Source organism: Cervus elaphus, chromosome 5, assembly GCF_910594005.1.
Source record: "Cervus elaphus chromosome 5, mCerEla1.1, whole genome shotgun sequence".
Taxonomy (NCBI): domain Eukaryota; kingdom Metazoa; phylum Chordata; class Mammalia; order Artiodactyla; family Cervidae; genus Cervus; species Cervus elaphus.
In genome coordinates this window covers 63,189,651-63,210,840 of record NC_057819.1, presented here as the reverse complement: position 1 = coordinate 63,210,840, position 21,190 = coordinate 63,189,651, and the positions used below count along the sequence as shown (strand labels likewise).

Genomic DNA, 21,190 nt, shown 5'->3' with positions numbered 1-21,190 from the left:
CTTTTTAAAACATTGTTAAATACCTAGTAAATGAAAATACATTCACAAACCATTATTGTATAAAATAAGTCTGCTACAAAATGGTATGTAAAATATGGTTCTCCTTTAAAGTGTTGTCAGTACCAATTGCTATCTCCATACTAGGATAACAGTTTATTTTTATTCTCTTTTTTGTGCTTTCCTCTAAGTTTTCTGGCATAATCAGGTATCTCGTTCTCTTAGAAGTGGAATTCCTGGATGATAGATGTGACAGTTGGACTATAAAGAAAGCTGAGTGCCAAATAATTGATGCTTTTGAACTGTGGTATTGGAGAAGCCTCTTGAGAGTCCCTTGGACTGCAAGGAGAGCCAACCAGCCCATCCTAAAGGAAATCAGTCCTGAATATTCATTGGAAGGACTGATGCTGAAACTTCAATACTTTGGCTACCTGATGCGAAGAACCAACTCACTGGAAAAGACCCTGATGCTGGGAAAGACTGAAGGCAGGAGGAGAAGGGCACGACAGAGGATGAGATGGTTGGATGGCATCACCAATGCGATGGACAAGAGTTGAGTAGGCTCCGGGAGATGGTAATGGACAGGGAAGCCTGGCGTGCTGCAGTCCGTGGGGTCGCAAAGAGTCGGACATGACTGAGCAACTGAACTGAACTAAAACTGTATACAGGGGCTTCCCCAGTGACTCAGATGGTAAAGAACCCGCCTGTCAATACAGGAGACGCAAGATACATAGGTTCGATCCCTGGGTCAGGAAGATCCCTGCAAAAGGAAGTGGCAACCTGCTCCAGGATTCTTGCCTAGAAAATTGCACGGACAGAGGCACCTGGCAAGCTATAGTCCATGGAGTCAGAAAGAGTCGGGCACGACTGAGAGTGCATATGCACACAACACACAGCCTGTATATATCAATGACATTCAGCTAAAACCGTCAAACAGCTTTCCAAAGTCGCTATACCAATTTATACTCCCACTGGCAATATATGAGTTCTGATTTAGAGATGCATTTTTAACAACATGCATCCAGTAAACAGCCATTGAGTTGAACCCTGCTACTGTAGAAGTTACGTAATTAAGTTAGAAGTAAGTACATTGATTTGAATGTATATGTTAATGACATAATAGGAACCATTTTAACATGTACATTTCATTAATTTATCTGATTTTATTTATTTTTATCCTCTCTAGATGTGTTATATATGTTAAAGAACTAAAATTAGATTTCTTAAGTACGGGAGCTGGACAAGATTTCCTTCTTTTTCTTACCTCCTTTAGTCCCACTTAAAAATGTAATTATGTCTTATATTGTATTATACGTTTCTCAAATCATTAAATATTTAAAATACCAAAAATCCATGATCATATGAAAAAAGAAGAGTAGTATCTTACTAATAGCCACACTTTCACATACTCTTCTTTCACACAGCTCATGAGACTGTAGTCCTTATCTTCACGTCTCGTTGAAGAAATGGGCAAAGCACATCACCTTTAACAAAAAACAGAAGTTCAGGTGTAGCATAGGGAAGTGAGCACTCTGAGATGAGGACATCGAAATGATCCCTTTGTTGACCCAGAAACCTTGGAAACTAAAAAAAGGATGAAGACATTATCATTTCCAGTCAAATGAAATCTAAATTTAAATTATCTTCTAAAGTTGTTTTCTTAAAAAGAACTCAAAAATGCACAATGTATATCCTATTAGAATATTAATCATGCCATTAAATTCTTTTTTCTACCAAATATCCTAATAAAAACACTTTGCTTTTGAATGATCCTTCTCCTAAGAAAATTGTCAAGTGGTCAGGGTCTACTCCACTGATGATATGAGGCTTATTAATTATTAAAACTCTTCTCAAATCCATCTGTCTTCTCTTTTAGAGTTAATCACCATAGCATGTTAGGGGCTCTGGAGCAGATGCAGCTGACAGTCATGTCTTCAAAACCCAGCTCGACTGCTTCCCAGCTTTGTGACCTGCATCAAATAACTTTAATAAGTACTCATTCATTTCTTGTTGTGCCTCAACTTTCTCTCTAAAAATAACAATCACAGTACCTAGAGCATTGGTTTGGAATGAGAATTGTACATCTCTATCTCTTTACATTTTCCTAAGCACAGTCTAAGGCACATAATAATAAGCACTCATTAATTTAGTTTTCAAGGCAATTTCTAGGGACTTTATCATAAAGACATAATTCTAAACACAAAGATTCATGTGCAAGTATTGTCATATCAAATGTACAGCAAATAACAGGAAAAAGAAAAACAAATGCCACATATACCAAACTTCAATATTAATAAGGTGAACACATAATTTATAGTCTCCAAAAGATTTAAAATTTACTAATATGCAGTGTTGCAGAGTGGTCAACAAGTTAGTACATTGTTGGTAAGAATACAAATAAACAGTTTTCTTGAAGGTAAAAAAAGTATTGTCATACTAGCAAGATTTTATAATATCTAAACTTTAGAAATAATTTAACTGATAAATAGGAATGAACTAAAATTATATCCTATCCAAACATAGTTTATCAAATAGTATGATCTCAGATTTATAAAATATATATATATAAAATAAATCCCTTGGTACATTCAGAACTACAACATATGGTTGTACAAGTTCTTCACTGCATAATGTACTAGGGGCAAGTGAGATCTGAAATCTAGCTGTTCTCTGCTTGTCAAAAGCCACACACCCTGGTGCAGGGTTGCATTCACCTAGAGAACAGATGTCTTTTTCTAAGTTGCTCAGAGTGGTGTTATGACTTAGCACCAGTCATCTGGAAATATGGACAGAAAAAAAGACTGGAAAGACACAAACCAAAGTATTAACACTGATTATGTTAAAGTAACAGGATTCTGCAGGAGTTTTTTTTTTTTTTCCCCACTATGGTTTTCTATGTGTCCCAAATTTTCCATAATGAATATACACTATTTCTATAATTATAAGACAAAACTTTTACTTCTAAAAAACAAGCTGGATTTAAAAATGCAAATCAAGGAACTTCTCCTGTGGGTCAGTGGTCCCAGTGCAGGGGTTGTGGGTTCCATCCCTGGTCAGGGGACTAAGATCTCACATGTGGCAGGGTATGGCCAAAAGTTAACTTTTTAAAAACTTGTTTAAAAATGCAAATCAAAGTTAGGATATCACCTCATACCCATCAGGACAGCTGCCAATAAAAAACAAAAACCAGAAAATAACAAGTGTTGGGGAGAGGATAGAGAAATAGGAACCCTTGTGCACTGTCAGTAGGGATATGAAATGGCACAGCCACTGTGGAAAACAGTAAGACAATGCCACAAAAAAACTTAAAAACAGAATTACCATGTTGTTGTGTTCTTCAGTCACTAAGTCGTGTCCGACTCTTTGCGAGCCAGTGGACTGCAGCACGCCAGGCTTCCCTGTCATTCACTGTCTTCCAGAGTTTGCTCAAACTCATGTCCATTGAGTCAGTGATGCTATCTAACCATCTCATCCCCTCCTGCCCCTTCTCCTTTTGCCTTCAATCTTCCCCAGCATCAGGGAGAATTACCATATGCTCCAGCAATTCCACTACTGAGTATATATCCAAAAGAATTAAAAGCAGGATCTGGAAGAGATATTTGCACACCAATGTTCTGAGCAACATTATATTCAATAGCCAAGAGGAAGAGGTGGGAAACTTGGGCATTGCCCTTGACTTGCCGCCTCACCCAGGGCCATGCCCACTTCTTGGGGACAACCTGCAACCAACTGGCCTATGCAAAGAGTAAAGCTTGAGTTCAAGTCAGAAGGGCTCCCCCAGCTCCAGAGTTCCTCACGGGATCAGGCCAAGACTAACTTCATCCATGTTGAGCCGGAGGGAACACCCCAATAATCTGTCCCCACACAAATCTCTAATTTTAGAGTCTGTTTCCCAGAGGGCCTGACCTGCAACTCTTATTCAAGAAATCCTTTCCTGATACTCTTACAGTTTCTTTTTTCATTTTATATTTTATCTTTAGATTTTTTAATACATTTGGAGTTTACTTTTATATAATATGGGGATCTGATTGTATTTCTTTCCTTGCAGTGAGAAAATTTTCTCAGTACCGTTTATTAATACTAATACTCCATCGTTTCTTCTGATTTTATTTCTCTATCATATAAGAAATTCTCGTTTATATACAGATCTGTTTCTTGATTTTCTACCCTGCCCTCTTGGCTTAAAGAGTTGATCCTGTGACACTGTTTCAATTGCTTTGGCTTATTTTCCAAAATTGTCTTTTTATAACTCACCAAATATATTCCAGAATTATTTTATTGATTTACCTCCAAAAAGTCCTTCTGGAATTGTTTTTCAAATCACACTACACTTACAGATTAATTTTGGAGAAATTAAATCTTTAAAGTGTTAAATCATCTCATTGGCATTGGTTGAAAATTACCTGTGGCTTTGGCCACAGGTGAGATTCCTTGCCCAGAGCCACCAGGGCCTCAGCTGCCTGCTCGCCCCTCCTTGTGGGGAGGTAAGACCCAGGCTCTGACATGAACCTCTGCTCTGGGCTGCCTGTGGCTGCTGGCGTGTTCTAGATTCTTATATCTGACCCCTGACCTTGTCTTCTACCCACAGGACACCTGGATGCTCAGAGTTTGAGTCCTACACCACCAGAACTGTGGGAAGAAAGGGGATCTACTCTTGTTATTTTTTTGATTGGCATATAATCGCTTTACAATGTCGTGGTAGTTTCTGCTATACAAAGACATGAATTTGCTATATGTATAACTATATCCGCCTGCCCTCTTGAGCTTCCCTCCCACCTCCCCTTCTCTCGTCTTTCAATAAAGCTGTTGATCTAAAAAAAAAAGTTAAATTATCTCATTATTAGCATGATATGTTGCTTCATTTATTCAGGTGTTCTTAATATTTGCTAATCAAGCCATACAATTTTTTCCATAATAATTTTTATATTTTTTAGATTAATTTTTTTATATTACATGGGCTTCCCTGGTGACTCAGCAGTAAGGAATCCGCCTGCAATGCAGGAGACCCTTGTTCAATTCCTGGGTCAGGAAGATCCCGTGGAGAAGGAAATGGCAACCCACTCCAGTCTTCTTGCCTGAAAAAAATCCCATGGACAGAGGAGCCTGGTGGGCTACTGTTCACGGGGTCACAAAGAGTCAGACACGACTGAGTGACTAAGCACAAGCTACTTCACATTGCTTAATAAACCAGCTAGACACACTTTCTGAAGTATGTGACAGAACTCTGACCGTTACATATCACATTTATTTTTGTTCTTTTTGCAATGGCCAAGAATCAAGCATTAATTCGAAAGTAGTGGTCATAGAGGGGATCACTGCATTTTTCTCTACTTAAAGTGAAGATACAAGCAGACACTACCAGTTGTCAACCCAGTTTCAAGTCTCTATATTTTTTTTCCTTTCTACCAGAAACCAATTTTGTTTATAGAGGCAAAATGCAACTGCTTTTGTAACTAAAGGGGGATGCAGTCCAAGACAATAGGCTGTTAGGAGGCCATGCCTGGGTGAGCTTGCAGAAAGCCCAACTGGCTTGGTCTGCATCTCTACCCTTTTCTCTGTCTTCTTCTTGCCTAGAGCCAGAGGTAGAAACCAGCTGAGCATGAGAACAAAAGCTGAGCGTGAGGGACTGAGGGGAGTGAGAGGGGCCCAGAACACTGAAGCTCTCAGGCCATGTGCAGGGCTGTGCTGCACACCTCTGGACTTCCTGCTTATTATTAAGAAAAAGCCAAGATTTGTATGTTTATACCACTGTTGTCTGGGTTTCATGTACATATAACAAACACAGGCCTAGATAATATCACATTTAAGTTCTGTTAAATGTGATATTTGCCATAGATTTTTGGTTGATGTCCTTAATCAGGTTGAAATTCTTCTCTTATATTCCACATTCTAAATATCTCCTTTCTGGCATCTCCAGAATTGTTGTGCATGAGAAAGAGCCAGCAGCCATTCTTAGCTTACCATCTTATCTAACATCAGAAGTGCCTGGTTCAATGCATCAAACTATCGATGCAAATAGATTACTCTAAATATAAATACATGCCTTAAGGATAAGGAAGATAACATATGTGTATGTGCACAAATAAGTTTATTTTCTTCCTTTCTTTGAATATTTTACACACATTTATTTTCTTCCTTCCTTTCCTTCCTTTCAATATTTTAAATATATTTCAAGAACCTTCAAGAACCCAACAATTTGCAAACATTCCATTAGTCCTTAAAGGGACCACAAAAATGAAGACAACACCATCTTCACCACTGTAATCCAGTAAGGAAAATAAACTCTTGTTTGTTTGTTTAAAATAAAGTTTATTTCACAAACAGAATAAAGTCAATGCTTTTTGAATTCTTACATTCCCAGATTTTAATAAGAATCAAAATTTATATTTTATTTTGATCACCAACCAACATTTTAAGTGACATTTTTTAAGTAAGAAAACATGCCCAATTCCATAAACTTTGTACCCTAATTACTATGAAAGTGAAAGTGAAAGTTGCTCAGTCATGTCCAACTTTTTGCAACCCCATGGACCATATGGTCCACAGAATTCTCCAGGCCAGAAGACTGGAGTGAGTACTTTCCCTTCTCCAGTAGATCTTCCCAACCCAGGGATTGAACCCCGGTCTCCCACATTGCAGGCAGATTCTTTAATTACTATAAACAAGGTATAACATGATTAGAGCTACAGGATGTTTTTTTAAAGGATAGTAATTTTAGCTGGGGCCCTGGAAAGATCTCAAAGACTGGTATTTGAAAATTCTAGGGCAAATTTGACATGGGAAGATCCTAAACTCACCTCCTCCCTCAGACACACTAAATCTATAGCTACCTATGAACAACTTCTTCTGGGGTGGGGCAGGGCAAGAAGTAGCAAGCAATTCCTACAGATGAGGAAATGAGGGTAAAAACACCCACACTGAAGTAGGTTGTTGTTCATTCGCTCAGTCGTGTCCAACTCTCTGCAACCCCATGCACTGTAGCCTGCCAGGCTCCTCTGTCCATGGGATTTGCCAGACAAGAATACTGGAGGGGGTTGCCATTTCCTTCTCCAGGGGATCTTCCCCACCCAGGGATTGAACCTGTATCTCCTGCATTGGTAGGCAGATTCTTTACCACTGAGCCACCAGAGAAGCCCCACTGCAGTGGGTAGGACAGGCTTAAAACCAACCCTGGCTTTGGAACCCACAATTCAGGAGGGGACTCAAAACTTAAGAGCTTCTCCCAGAAGAGCAAAGAGTTTCAACCCCACATTGGGCACCCAAATTTTAAAACCTGCATCTGAGACACACAAGCTCCCCCCTAAACATTAAGTTTTTAATACCAATGGGGCTGCAACCATGAAACCTGCCAGGCTACAGAGGACTGAGAAACAACTCTTAAAGGGTTAGTGCATTCAGACTCACCCACCCCAGGGACCAACAGAGAGGCAGCCAATTGTGAGGAGTCTAGATTTTACAAGAAAGGAGTTCATTTGGTTATATTAAAGCATTGGTCCAAGGGGCAAGCATCTAATTTAACATACATCTAAGGACATACCAGAGCACTCTCCAGAGATGGAGGCTGGAAGCTGACATCTTTGCATTCTCCCCCTATGCCACTCTCCAACTCACCAGGAGCTCCCAGAAAGGAGAGTGCACCCACTTTTGTGCCCCAGTTTTTGTAGCTGCCACCAGGAGCACCTCTGTATTACCTGGCTCTGATGGCCAGGAGGACTTAACACTTGTGGTCCCACAGGAGTAGATATATTTGCATACTTTAAAAGTTGCTACCTGAGAGTCTGGTTTCCAATTAGCTTGAAACTAGGCAGTGACTAAGAAACTCCCCTTTGGGACCCTGACAGGTCTTGGCACACCGTCAATGCCTGGGAGTCTAAAATAGGTTGTGTGACAAAGGAAACTATAAGCAAGGTGAAAAGACAGCCTTCAGAATGGGAGAAAATGATAGCAAACGAAGCAACAGACAATGGATTAATCTCAAAAATATATAAGAAACTCCTACAGCTCAATTCCAGAAAAATAAATGACCCAATCAAAAAATGGGCCAAAGAACTAAACAGACATTTCTCCAAAGAAAACATATAGATAGCTAACAAACACATGAAAAGATGCTCAACATCACTCATTATCAGAGAAATGCAAATCAAAACCACAATGAGGTACCATTACACGCCAGTCAGGATGGCTGCTATCCAAAAGTCTACAAGCAATAAATGCTGGAGAGGGTGTGGAGAAAAGGGAACTCTCTTACACTGTTGGTGGGAATGCAAACTAGTACAGCCGCTATGGAGAACAGTGTGGAGATTCCTTAAAAAACTGGAAATAGAACTGCCATATGACCCAGCAATCCCACTCCTGGGCATACACACCGACGAAACCAGATCTGAAAGAGACACGTGCACCCCAATGTTCATCGCAGCAGTGTGTATAATAGCCAGGACATGGAAGCAACCTAGATGCCCATCAGCAGATGAAGGGATAAGGAAGCTGTGGTACATATACACCATGGAATATTACTCAGCCATTAAAAAGAATTCATTTGAATCAGTTCTAATGAGATGGATGAAACTGAAGCCCATTATACAGAGTGAAGTAAGCCAGAAAGATAAAGACCATTACAGTATACTAACACATATATATGGAATTTAGAAAGATGGTAATGATAACCCTATATGCAAAACAGAAAAAGAGACACAGATGTACAGAACAGACTTTTGGACTCTGTGGGAGAAGGCAAGGGTGGGATGTTTAGAGAGAACAGCATCGAAACATGTATATTATCTAGGGTGAAACAGATCACCAGCCCAGGCTGGATGCATGAGACAAGTGCTCGGGCCTGGTGCACTGGGAAGACCCAGAGGGATCGGGTGGAAAGGGAGGTGGGAGGGGGGATCGGGATGGGGAATACATGTAAATCCATGGCTGATTCATGTCAATGTATGACAAAAACCACTACAATACTGTAAAGTAATTAGCCTTCAACTAATAAAAATAAATGAAAAAAAAACATTATGGATAATTTACATTTGAAAAATAAATAAATAAAATAGGTTGTGTGGACAATCACAAAAGTTCGAGAGACAACCAAGAGCCAGAGCAGTATTGAACAAGAAGGTTCATGTTCCACACGAGGTCATTCCTTCAAGACTGAAGAGGAGGCTGTTTTATGTATGTGTGCTAGGTGGCTTCAATCTTGTCTAACTCTTGCTGTGCCATGGACTGCAGCCTGCCAGGCTCCACTGTCCATGGGATTCTCCAGGTGATAGTACTAGAGTGGGTTTCCGTGCCTTCCTCCAGGGGATCTTCCTAACCCAGAGATCAAGCCTGTGTCTCCTCCATAGCAGGCAGATTCTTTACCACTGAGCCACCAGTGAAGTCTGGCTATATACAAACTGTTATTTTAAAAAATGGATAAACAAGATCCTACTATATGACACAGAGAATTATATTCAATGTCCTGTAATAAGCCATAATGGAAAAGAATATAAAAAAAGAATATGTGTGTGTGTATATATATGTCTATATATATAACTGAATCACTAGACTGTACAGCATAAATTAATACATTATAAATCAACTATACTTCAATTAAATTTTTAAAAAGAGTTGGTTTTTATGTATAAGATAAAACAGCCAACACAGAGTCAAGTAAAATGAAGAAATAGAGGAACATGTTCCAAGTGAAAGTACAAGATATAATCTTAGGGGGAAAAATCCTTAATGAAATGGAGATAAGTGATTTACCTGATAGTTTTTTAAATCATTCATAAAGATGCTCACAGAATGTAGGAGAAGAATGTTTGAACACAGTGAGGACTACAGCAAAGAAATAGAAGAACATAAGAAAGTACCAAGTAGAAGTTGATGAGCTGGAATATAATAACTGAACTGAAAAATACAGTAGAGGCACTCAACAGTCAATTAGATGAAGCAAAGAAAGAGATAAACAGGTCAGTAGAACTCATCCAATCACAGCAGAAAAAAATTTTTTCTAAATGAAGGTAGCTTAATATACCTGTGGGATAACATCAAGCAGACCAACATTCACATTATAGAGATCCCAGAAGACAAAAAGAGGCAGAAAAACTTATTTGAATAAATAATGACCAAAAACTTCCCTACCCAGGGGGAAGAAAACAGACATCCAGATTCAAGAAGCCCACAGAGCAGCAAATAAGAGGAACCCAAAGAGACCTACACTAAGATATATAACTACAACGTCAAAAGTTAAAGACAAGGAGACAATCTTAAAAGCAGCAATAGGAAAACTTATTACACTCAAGGGAACCCCCGTAAGACTATCAGACTTCTCAGTAGACAACTTTGTAGGCAAGAAAAGTGGCACAATATATTCAAAATGCTGAAAAGAACAAGATTTACAATCAAGAATACTCCACCCACTCAGAGTCGAAGGAGAGATAAAGTTTTCCAGACAGAATAAATTTTAAAGTTCATAACTGCTAGACCAGCCTTATAACAAATGATAATAAGACTTCTTCAAGCTGAACTGAATCAGAACCTTTATGTTTGACAAAAAAAAAAAATCGACGTATAAATCTCAGAAAGATGAATACATATTAAGAGAAAAATTCAGAATAATTTAATTGTAAAGGTGGTGGAAATTAGTATGAAAATTAAAAGTCAGAAGTAGTAAAAATAATTAGAGCTACAATAATTAGTTAAGGGATAAACAAGATAACAAGATGTAAATTATGACATTAAAAACATGTGGGCACTACAGAAAATCAGATCATGAAAGAGAGCAAAATAAAAAGGAACAAAAGAACTACAAAAGCATCAGAAAACAATTATAAAAATGGAAATAAGTACATTCTGTTCAGTCACTCAGTTGTGTCTGACTCTTTGTGACCCCATGGATTGCAGCATGCCAGGCCTCCCTATCCATCACCAACTCCTGGAGTTTACTCAAACGCATGCCCATTGAGTTGCTGATGCCATCCAGCCATCTCACCCTCTGTCATCCCCTTCTCCTGCCACCTTCAATCTTTCCCAGCACCAGGGTCATTTCAAATGAGTCAGTTCTTTGCATCAGGTGGCCAAAGTATTGGAGTTTCAGCTTCAGCATCAGTCCTTCCAATGAATATTCAGGACTGATCTCCTTTAGGATGGACTGGTTGGATCTCCTTGCAGTCCAAGGGACTCTCAAGAGTCTTCTCCAACACCACAGTTCAAAAGCATCAATTCTTCAGCACTCAGCTTTATGTTCCAACTTTCACATCCATACATGACTATTGGAACAACCGTATCTTTGACTAGACGGACCTTTGTTGACAAATGTCTCTACTTTTTAATATGCTGTCTAGGTTGGTCATAGCTTTTCTTCCAAGGAGCAAGGGTCTTTTAATTTCATGACTGCAGTCACCATGTGCAGTGATTTTGGAGCCCCAAAAAATAAAGGCACTCACTGTTTCCATTGTTTTCCCATCTATTTGCCATGAAGTGATGGGACTGGATGCCATTATCCTAGTTTTCTGAATGTTGAGTTTTAAGCCTACTTTTTCACTCTCCTCTTTCACCTTCATCGAGAGGCTCTAAACTTTAGTCCTCTTTGCTTTCTGCCATAAGGGTGCTGTCATCTGCATATCTGAAGTTATTGATATTTCTCCTGGGAATCTTGGTTCCAGCTTGTGCTTCATCCAGCCTAGCATTTCTCATGAGGTACTCTGCATATAAGTTAAATAAGCAGAGTGACAATATACAACCTTGACATACTCCTTTCCCGATTTGGAACCAGTCTATTGTTCCATGTCCAGTTTAACTGTTGTTTGTTGACCTGCATACAGATTTCTCAGGAGACAGGTAAAGTATTCTGGTATTCCCATCTCTTTAAGAACTTTCCAGTCTGTTATGATCCACACAATCAAAGGTTTTGGCACAGTCAATAAAGCAGAAATAGATGTTTTTCTGGAATTCTCTTGCTTTCCGAATGATCCAACGGATGTTGGCAATTTGATCTCTGGTTCCTCTGCCTTTTCTAATTCTAGCTTCAACATCTGGAAGTTCTCACACATACTGTTGAAGCCTAGCTTGGAGAATTTTGAGCATTACTTTACTAGCATGCGAGATGAGTGCAGTTGGGCAGTAGTTTGAACATTCTTTGGCATTGCCTTTCTTTGGGATTGGAATGAAAACTGACCTTTTCCAGTCCTGTGACCATGGCTGAGTTTTCCAAATTTGCTGGCTTACTGAGTATAGCACGTTCACAGAATCATCTTAGGATCTGAAATAGCTCAACTGGAATTCCATCACCTTCACTAGCTTTGTTCTTCATGACGCTTCCTAAGGCCCACTTGACTTCACATTCCAGAATGTCTGGCTCTATGTGAGTAATCACACCATCATAGTCATCTGGGTCATGCAGATCTTTTTTGTATAGTTCTTTTGTGTATTCTTGCCACCTCTTCTTAATATCTTCTGCTTCTGTTAAGCCCATACCATTTCTGTCCTTTATTGTGCCCATGTTTGCATGAAATATTCCCTTGGTATCTCTAATTTTCTTAAACATGTCTCTAGTCTTTCCCATTCTATTGTTTTCCTCTATTTCTTTGCATTGATCACTGAGGAAGGCTTTCTTATCTCTCCTTGCTATTCTTTGGAACTCTGCATTCAAATGGGTATATCTTTCCTTTCCTCCTTTGCCTTTCACTTCTTTTCTCAGCTATTTCTAAAGCCTCCTCAGACAACCATTTTGCCTTTTTGCATTTCTTTTTCTTGGCGATGGTCTTGATCACTGCCTCCTGTACAATGTCTCAAACCTCCATCCATAGTTCTTCAGGCACTCTGTCTATCAGATCCAATCCCTTGAATCTATTTGTCACTTCCATTGTATAATCCTAAGTGATTTGATTTAGGTATTACCTAAATGGTCTAATGGCTTTCCCTTACTGTCTTCAATTTAAGTTTGAATTTGGCCATATGGAGTTCATGATCTGAACCACAGTCAGCTCCCTGTCTATACAGCTGACTGCATAGAGCTTCTCCTTCTTTGGCTGAAAAGAATATAATCAACCTGATTTCAGTACTGACCATCTGGTTATGTCCATGTGTAGAGTCATCTCTTGTGTTGTTGGAAGAGGGTGTTTACTATGACCAGTGCATTCTCTTGGTAAAACTCTGTTAGGCTTTGCCTGGGTTCCTTTTGTGCTCCAAGGCTAAATTTGCCTGTTACTCCAAGTACCTCTTGACTTCCTACTTTTGCATTCCAGTCCCCTATAATGAAAAGGACATCTTTTTTGGATGTTAGTTCTAGAAGGTCTTGTAGGTCTTCATAGAACTGTTCAGCTTCTTCAGCATTACTGGTTGGAGCATAGACTTGGATTATTGTGATATTGAATGGTTTGCCTCGGAAATGAACAGAGATCTTTCTGTCATTTTTGAGACGGCATCCAAGTACTGCATTTTGGGCTCTTTTGTTGACTATGAGGGCTATTCTGTTTCTTCTAAGGTATTCTTGCCCACAGTAGTAGATATAATGGTCATCTGAGTTCAATTCACTCATTCCAGTCCATTTTAGTTCACTGATTCCTAAAACGTTGATGTTCACTCTTGCCATCTCCTGTTTGACCACTTACAATTTACCCTGATTCATGGACCTAACATTCCAGGTTCCTATGCAATACTGTTCTTTACAGCACCAAACTTTACTTCCATCACTAGTCATATCCACAAGTGGGTGTTGTTTTTGCTTTGGCTCCATCTCTCCATTCTTTCTGGAGTTATTTCTCCACCCTTCTCCAGTAGCATATTGGACATGTACCAACCTGGGGAGTTCATCTTTCAGTGTTCTATCTTTTTGCCTTTTTATACTGTTCATGGGGTTCTCAAGGCAAGAATGCTGAAGTGGTTTGCCATTCCCTTCTCCAGAGGACCACATTTTGTCAGAACTGTCCACCATGACCCGTCTGTCTTGAGTGGCCCAACACAGCATGGCTCATAGTTTCATTGAGCTAGACAAGGCTGTGGTCCATTTGATCAGTTTGATTAGTTTTCTGTGACTGTGGTTTTCATTCTGTCTGCCCTCTGAGGGATAAGGATAAGAAGCTTATGGAAGCTTCCTAATGGGAGAGACTGACTGTAGGAGAAACTGGGTCTTGTTCTGATGGGTGGGGCCATGCTCAGTAAATCTTTAATCCAATTTTCTATTGATGGGCAGGGTTGTGTTCCTTACCTGTTGTTTGACCTGAGACCAAACTATGGTGGAGGTGATGAAGATAATGGAGACCTCCTTCAAAAGGTCCCCTACACATACTGCCACACTCAGTGCCCCCGGCCCTGCAGCAGGCTGACCCGTGCCTTTGCAGAGACTTCTGGACACTCACAGGCACATCTGGGTCAGTCTCTTGTGAAGTCACTGCTCCTTCCTCCTGCATCCTGGTGTAAATAAGGTTTTGTTTGTGCTCTCCAAGAGTCTGTTTTCCAGTCCTGTGTGAGCTCTGGCAGCTCTATGGTGACGTTAATGGTGACCCCCTCTAAGAAGGCTTATGCCACTCCCAGGTCTGCTGCACCAAGAGCCCCTGCGGCAGGTCACTGCGGACCCGTACCTTCACAGGAGACACTCAGAGGCAGGTCTGGCTCAGTTTCTGTGGGGTCTCTGTGTCCTGGTGCATACAAGGTTTTGTTTGAGCCCTCCACGCAACTCTGATGGGTATGGAGTTTGAGTCTAAATGCAATTTTGCCCCTCCTACCATCCTTCTGGGGCTTCTCCTTTGCCCTTGGATGTGGGGTATCCTTTTCTGGTGGGATCCAACCATCTTCTGTCAATGGTTGTTCAGCAGCCAGTTGTAATTTTGGGGTTCTTCCAGGAGAAGATAGGCACACGTCCTTCTACTCTGCCATCTTGATTACAGTCGTCTGGCACTAATCCCAGCATCTGGCTTCACCTGCCAGGGGGAGTGGGAAACAGCCCCAGATTCTTTGGGACCCAGACTCCGCAAGCCAGTGAGCCGGCACTAGTCCCAGGGTCCCCAGAGCTCTCCAACCAGGCACCTCATGAGCAGGCCCCCTGAACAGAGCCAGCAGCATCTCTTCAGGAAAGGTCCTGGCAATCAACTGGACTAGGGGCCGACCACGCCTATCAGATCACTCACATAGTAAGCCCACTGCAACTGAAGGACCCACACAGCCCTCCTAGGGGGAGTTCCCAGAGCATATACCTTGGGTGACGAGAAAGGAGAGCACTGCTGGGGTGCATAGGGTGTCTCCTACAGAGGGCCACTTCTCCAAAGTAAAGAAACATAAGTAACTTACCAAATACATAAAAATACCAGTGGCAACTCGGACAAAGTGAATCAGCATAGGAATACGTTTCAGATGAAGGAACTCTGGAAGAGAAACTAATAAACACAAGCAACCTATCCAAGAAAGAGTTCAGAGTAATGATCTTAAAGATGGTCAAAGACTTGGAAGAAGAATGGATGCACAGAGCAAGAAGATAGAAGTGGTTTTGTTTGTTTGTTTGTTTTTTTGCTTTAGGATTTTTTTTTTTTTTTTTTGGCTACACCATGTGGCCTGTGGGATTTTAGTTCCCCAACAAGGGATTAAACCCAGACCCTCAGTAACAAGAACACAGAATCTTAATCACTGGATTACCAGGGAATTCCCAGGAGATAGGTTTTTTTTTTCTTTAAGAGTTAGAAAATATAAACAACCGAACAGACATGAACAATACAATAACTAAAATAAAAAATTCACCAGAAGGATTCAACAGTAGACTAAAATACACAGAAGAACAAATCAGCAAGTTGGAAGGCAGAATAGTGAAAATCATTGCTGTGGGTCAGAAAAAAAGAATGAAAAGAAATGAGAACAATTTAAGAGACCCCTGGGTCAACATCAAGGAAAATAATATTCACATTATAGGGGTCCAAGAAGGAGAAAGGGGTCAAGAACATATCTGAAGACAAAATAGCTGAAAACTTTCATGACACATGGAAGGAAATAGTCATCCAAATCCAGGAAGCAGAGAGTGTCCCATTCAGGATTAATCCAAAAAGAACACACCAAGACACATTGTAATTAAAATGAGAAGAAGACAGACTGTTAAAAGCATCAAGGGGAAAGCAGCAAATAGTATACAAGGGAACTCCCATAAAACTCAGCTTATTTTTTAGCTGAAATTCTGCAGATCAGAAGGGAGTGGCACCATCTATTTAAAGTGATGAAAGGGAAAAACCTACAACCAAGAATAATCTACCAGCAAGGCTCTGATTCAGACCTGATGAAGAGATTAAAAGCTTTAGAGGCATCTAAAAATCTAGAAGACTTCAGCACCACCAAACCAGCCTTACAACAAATGTTCAAGGAACTTCTCTAGGCAAAAAAGAAAAGGTCACAACTAGAAACAAGAAACTACAAAATGAAAAAGTTCACCAGTAAAGCAAACATACAGTAAAAGTAGGAAATCATCCACACACAAAGCCAGTAGGGAAATTAAAAGACAAAGTGGTAAAATCGTCATTATCCACAAGCAATTAAGGGATACATAAAACAGTTAGATGTAAAATATGACATCAGAAACAGTAATCATGAGGGGAGTACAGTAAAAATGCAGGGCTTTTAAATTCATTTGAAATGAAAAGATCAGCAATTTAAAACATTCAATATATGTATATGTGTGTGTGTGCATATTTATACACATATACAATTATCTCTCTCTGACTGCTACACAAAAACCTCATGGTAACAGCAAACCAAAAATCTAAAATAGATACACACACAAAAAAGAACAAGGAAAGGTGTCCTTTATAATTAGGGTCAAACATGGCACTAACAGTAATTAAATTACAAGTGGAGAGAGAGTTAATGTCTATCCTTCTGAAACTATTCCCGAAAGTTGCAGAGGAAGGAACATCTCCAGACACATCCTATGAGGTCTCCATCACCCTGATAGCAAAATCAGACAAGGATGCCACAGGGAAAGGAAATTATAGGCCAATACCCCTGATGAACATCAGTGCACACCTCAACAAAACGTTAGCAAACAAATTCAACACCATTGTCAAGTGTGGTCTACTCCAGTAACTGAAGGATAGTTCAACACTCACAAAACCAGTGTGATATACCACATTAACACAAAGTATAAAAAATCATATAATCATCAATAGATGCAGAAAAGGCATCATCAGAATTCAATATCTAATGATTAAAAAACTCAAAAAAGTGGATTTAGAGGAAACCATACCTCAATATAATAAAGGCCATGTATAACAAGCCCACAGCTAACATTATACTTTAATAACAAAAAGCTAAAGTTTTCCCCTAAGATCAGGAATAAAATAAGGATACTCATTCTCACCACTTTTATTCTAGTATTGGAAGCTCTAGCCAGAGCACTTAGGCAAGAAAAATAAAAGGCATAAAAATTGGAAAGGAAGAAGTAAAAAGTAAAACTGTCATGATCTGCAGATGACATGATCATATACATGTAATATATATACTTGGCACGTTTATGTAGCACGTTTATGTGCTAAGTCGCTTCAGTCGTGTGCGACTCTTTGCAACCCTCTCCACTGTAACCCACCAGGCTCCTCTGCCCATAAGATTCTCCAGGCAAGAATACTGCAGTGGGTAGCCATGCCCTTCTCCAGGGATCTTCTCCACCCAGGGATAAAACCCGTATCTCTTATGTCTCCTGCATTGACAGGTGGTTTCTTTACCACTAATGCCACGTGGGAAACCTATACACATATACATGTAAAAATCCTAAAAACTTTAGCACTAAACTGTTAGAATAAATACAGTAAAGTTGTGGGATACAAAATCAATATACAAAAACTGTTCATTTCTATACACCAATGATGAACTATCAGAGAAATTAAGAAAATAATTCCATTTACAACTGAATCAAAAAGAATAAAACACCTAGGAATAAACCTAAGGAGGTAAAAGACACTGGAAACTATAAGATATTGATGAAAGAAATTGAAGACATAAACAAATGTAAAGATATTCTGTGCTCATGGATTGGAAGAATTCAGAGCACTAAAATGTCCACACTACCAAAGCAATCTACAGATTCAATGCAACCCCTATCAAAATTCCAGTGGCATTTTTCAGAGAAATAGAACAAATAATCCTAAAATTCAAAGGAAACCATAAATGACCCTGAGCAGTCAAAGCAGTCTTGAGGAAGAACAGAAAAGCTGGAGGATCATGCTTTCTGATTTCAAAATATGTTACAAAGCTATAGTAATCAAAACAATACAGTATTATTATAAAAACAAATACATGTCAGTGGAACAGAACAGATAGTGCAGAGAAACACACACATGCATACATATGTGTGCTTGCATGCTAAGTCGCTTCAGTCATGTCCAACTTTCTACAACTCTACAGACTGTAGCCTGCCAGGCTCCTCTGCCCATGGGATTCTCCAGGCAAGAATAATGGAGTGGGTTGCCATGCCCACCTAAAGGGATTGAATCTGCATCTCTTAGGTCTCCTGCATTGGCAGGTGGGTTCTTTATCACTAGTGCCACCTGGGAAGCCCACACATACGTATATCTTCAATTGTATACAATGTGAAGAGGACAGTCTCTTCAAGAAACGGTGCTGGGAAAACTGGACAGCCACATGCAGAAGAATGAAACTGAACTGCTTTATACCATACCTGGGAATAGATCAAGCAAAAATGGATCAAAGACTTGAATGTAAGACCTGAAACCATTAAACTTCCAGAAGAAAACACAGATAGTAAGCTCGTTGATATCAGTTTTGCCAATAATTTTGTAGATTTGACCCCAAAAGCAAAAATAAGCATGTGGGACTACATCAAACTAAAAAAACTTCAAAAAAAAAAATACAAAAAACTAAAAACTAAAGAACGTCTACACAGCAAAGGAAGCCATCAACAAAATCGAAAGGTAGCCTATAAATGGGAGGAAATAGTTGCAAATCATTTATCTGAGAAGGGGCTAACACCCAAAATACATAAAGAACTCTTACAACTCAATAGCAAATAAAAAGAAACAACTCTATTAATAAAAAAAAATAGGCAAAGGATCTGAATAGACATCTTTCCAAACATGACTTTCTCATGGCCAACAGGTATATGAAAAAGTGCTCAACATCACTAATTAGAGAAATACAAATTAAAACCACAGTGAGATATCACCTCACCTTGCTAGAATAACTATCAAAAAGAAATAAGTGTTGGAGAGGATGTGGAGAAAAGGGAATGCTTGTGCACTATTGGTGGGAATGTTAAATTGGTTTATCCAATAGAGAAAACAATATGGAGCATCCTCAGAAAATTGAAAAGTATTTTTTGGGTTTTTTTTGAAAATTATTTTTAATTAAAATTATTAAAATTCTAGCAATTCCACTTCTAGATATTTATCCAAAGAAAATGAAAACAGTAATTCAAAAAGATACATGCCCTCCCTATCCTGTGAAATGTCAGCTCCATTTTCCCAGAAGTCATATGCTTACAAAGAGTCAGTGCTTTCTGTCAGTGTGAAAGTTGTCAACTCTCTTGATTTTAGTGTATGTACTTAATTCAAAGTATCTAAACCTATGAAGTAATCTGCTTCTTCCTTGTCCCTTCCCCCTCTGACTGTAAAAGTCTCCCATTTTGTTCAGTTCCTTGGAGCTCCTTTCTATTTGCTATTTGGGATGTTGCTTGATTCATGATATGTTGAATAAAGCCAATAAGATCTTCAAAAATTAAAAAAAGTATCTAAACCTGTAGTCTAATCTGTATGTGCTGTCTTAACTGTTAATTGTGTTACTGATGATTTTATCTTACTTGAAGATTGATTCATTTTTCAATTTGAAACAACTAATTTTTTTTCCTTAAAAAATAAGACAGGCAATTCCATGTTCATTGCAGCATTCTTAAGATAGTCAAGACATGGAAACAGCCTAAATGTCCATCAATGGATGAATGAATAAAGAAAATGGTATATATATACAGTGGGGTATTATTCAGCTATAAAAGATGAAATTTTGCTATCTGCAGCAATATTAATGTACCTTACGGGCATTATGCTAAGTGAAATAGAGAAAGACAAATGCTGTATGATTCTCATTTATGTGTGGAATACATAAAACAAAACAAAACCAAAAAACCCAGAACTCAAAGTTACAGAGAAAAGATTGGGAGTTACTAGAGGTGAAGGTTAGAGGTGGGAGAAATGAGTGAAAGGGGTCAAAAGATACAGATTCCCACTTCTAAAATGAATACATAATGTGATTTTTAATTGAATTAATAATTGACTTGTAATCTTGTGTTAGTTTCTGGGGCACAGCAGTGATTCAGTTATACACACATATACATTCTTTTTCATACTCTTTTCCATATGGTTTATCACAGGCTATTGAATACAGTTCCCTGTGCTATATGCAGTAGGACCTTGTTGTTTTATCCATCCTGCACTAATAGTTTGCATCCGTTAAACCCATTCCTCCCCCACCCCCACTCAGCAGCCACAATTCTCTTCTCTATCTGTGAGCCTGTTTCTGTTTCATGAAGTTCATCTGTGTCCTATTTTAGAGTCCACATATAAGTGATATCACATGGTATGTCTTTCTCTTTTTGAAAAATGTGGGACACTTCACAGATTTGTGTGTCATCCTTGCACAGAGGTCATGCTGATCTCTATATTGTTCCAATTTTAGTATATATGCTGCTGAGGCAAGCACTGGTCTTTTGTTTAAACATATTCTTCAACCTTTCATGACATCTGAAGGGCTGTTGTTTTCTCCTTTCTTCACAGGAGCTACCCACTGTAACTGGTAATAACCTTTTTCTTAAAAATAGAGGAAAAACTAACATTTTCCAAGTCATCTACCCCTTTTGTTTTTAAATTTATCTACTGTTACAGTCTTAAGAATGCTTGCCATTTATCTTTTATATTACTCACAAACTGCATTCTCTTTAGCCCTACTACATACATTTTACACTGGATGTTTTATCCTCAGTTCTAGGCAACCAAATGACACGGTAAACTCTTAGATACTTAGGAAACCTACTGCCAGTTTCAAGAACTTTCTCTGAGTAGGCAGAGAGAGATTATAATTAAGCTGCTATGTGGAGCTTTTAAAAAGAAAAATTTCAACAGAAAATTATAGCTGCAGTGAACTCTTGATTATTTATAGAATGAAATTGCACGAATAATTGAAATCCACCAGTTATTCTAATAAAATCTGCCTCGCTCTTTGTCCATTCAGGTTGCTG

At 39.0% G+C, this 21,190-nt stretch overlaps 2 non-coding genes across 2 annotated transcripts; one reads left to right on the top strand and one right to left on the bottom strand.

Annotated features, from left to right (window-relative positions):
* Positions 1-4,384: 4,384 nt before the first annotated feature.
* On the top strand, positions 4,385-4,504 carry LOC122695947. Its single transcript, XR_006341672.1, has one exon. It is a non-coding gene; the product is annotated as a small nucleolar RNA ACA64 (small nucleolar RNA).
* Positions 4,505-20,551: 16,047 nt separating this feature from the next.
* LOC122695824 lies at positions 20,552-20,655 on the bottom strand. The gene has a single exon (XR_006341574.1). It is a non-coding gene; the product is annotated as a U6 spliceosomal RNA (small nuclear RNA).
* Positions 20,656-21,190: the final 535 nt, after the last annotated feature.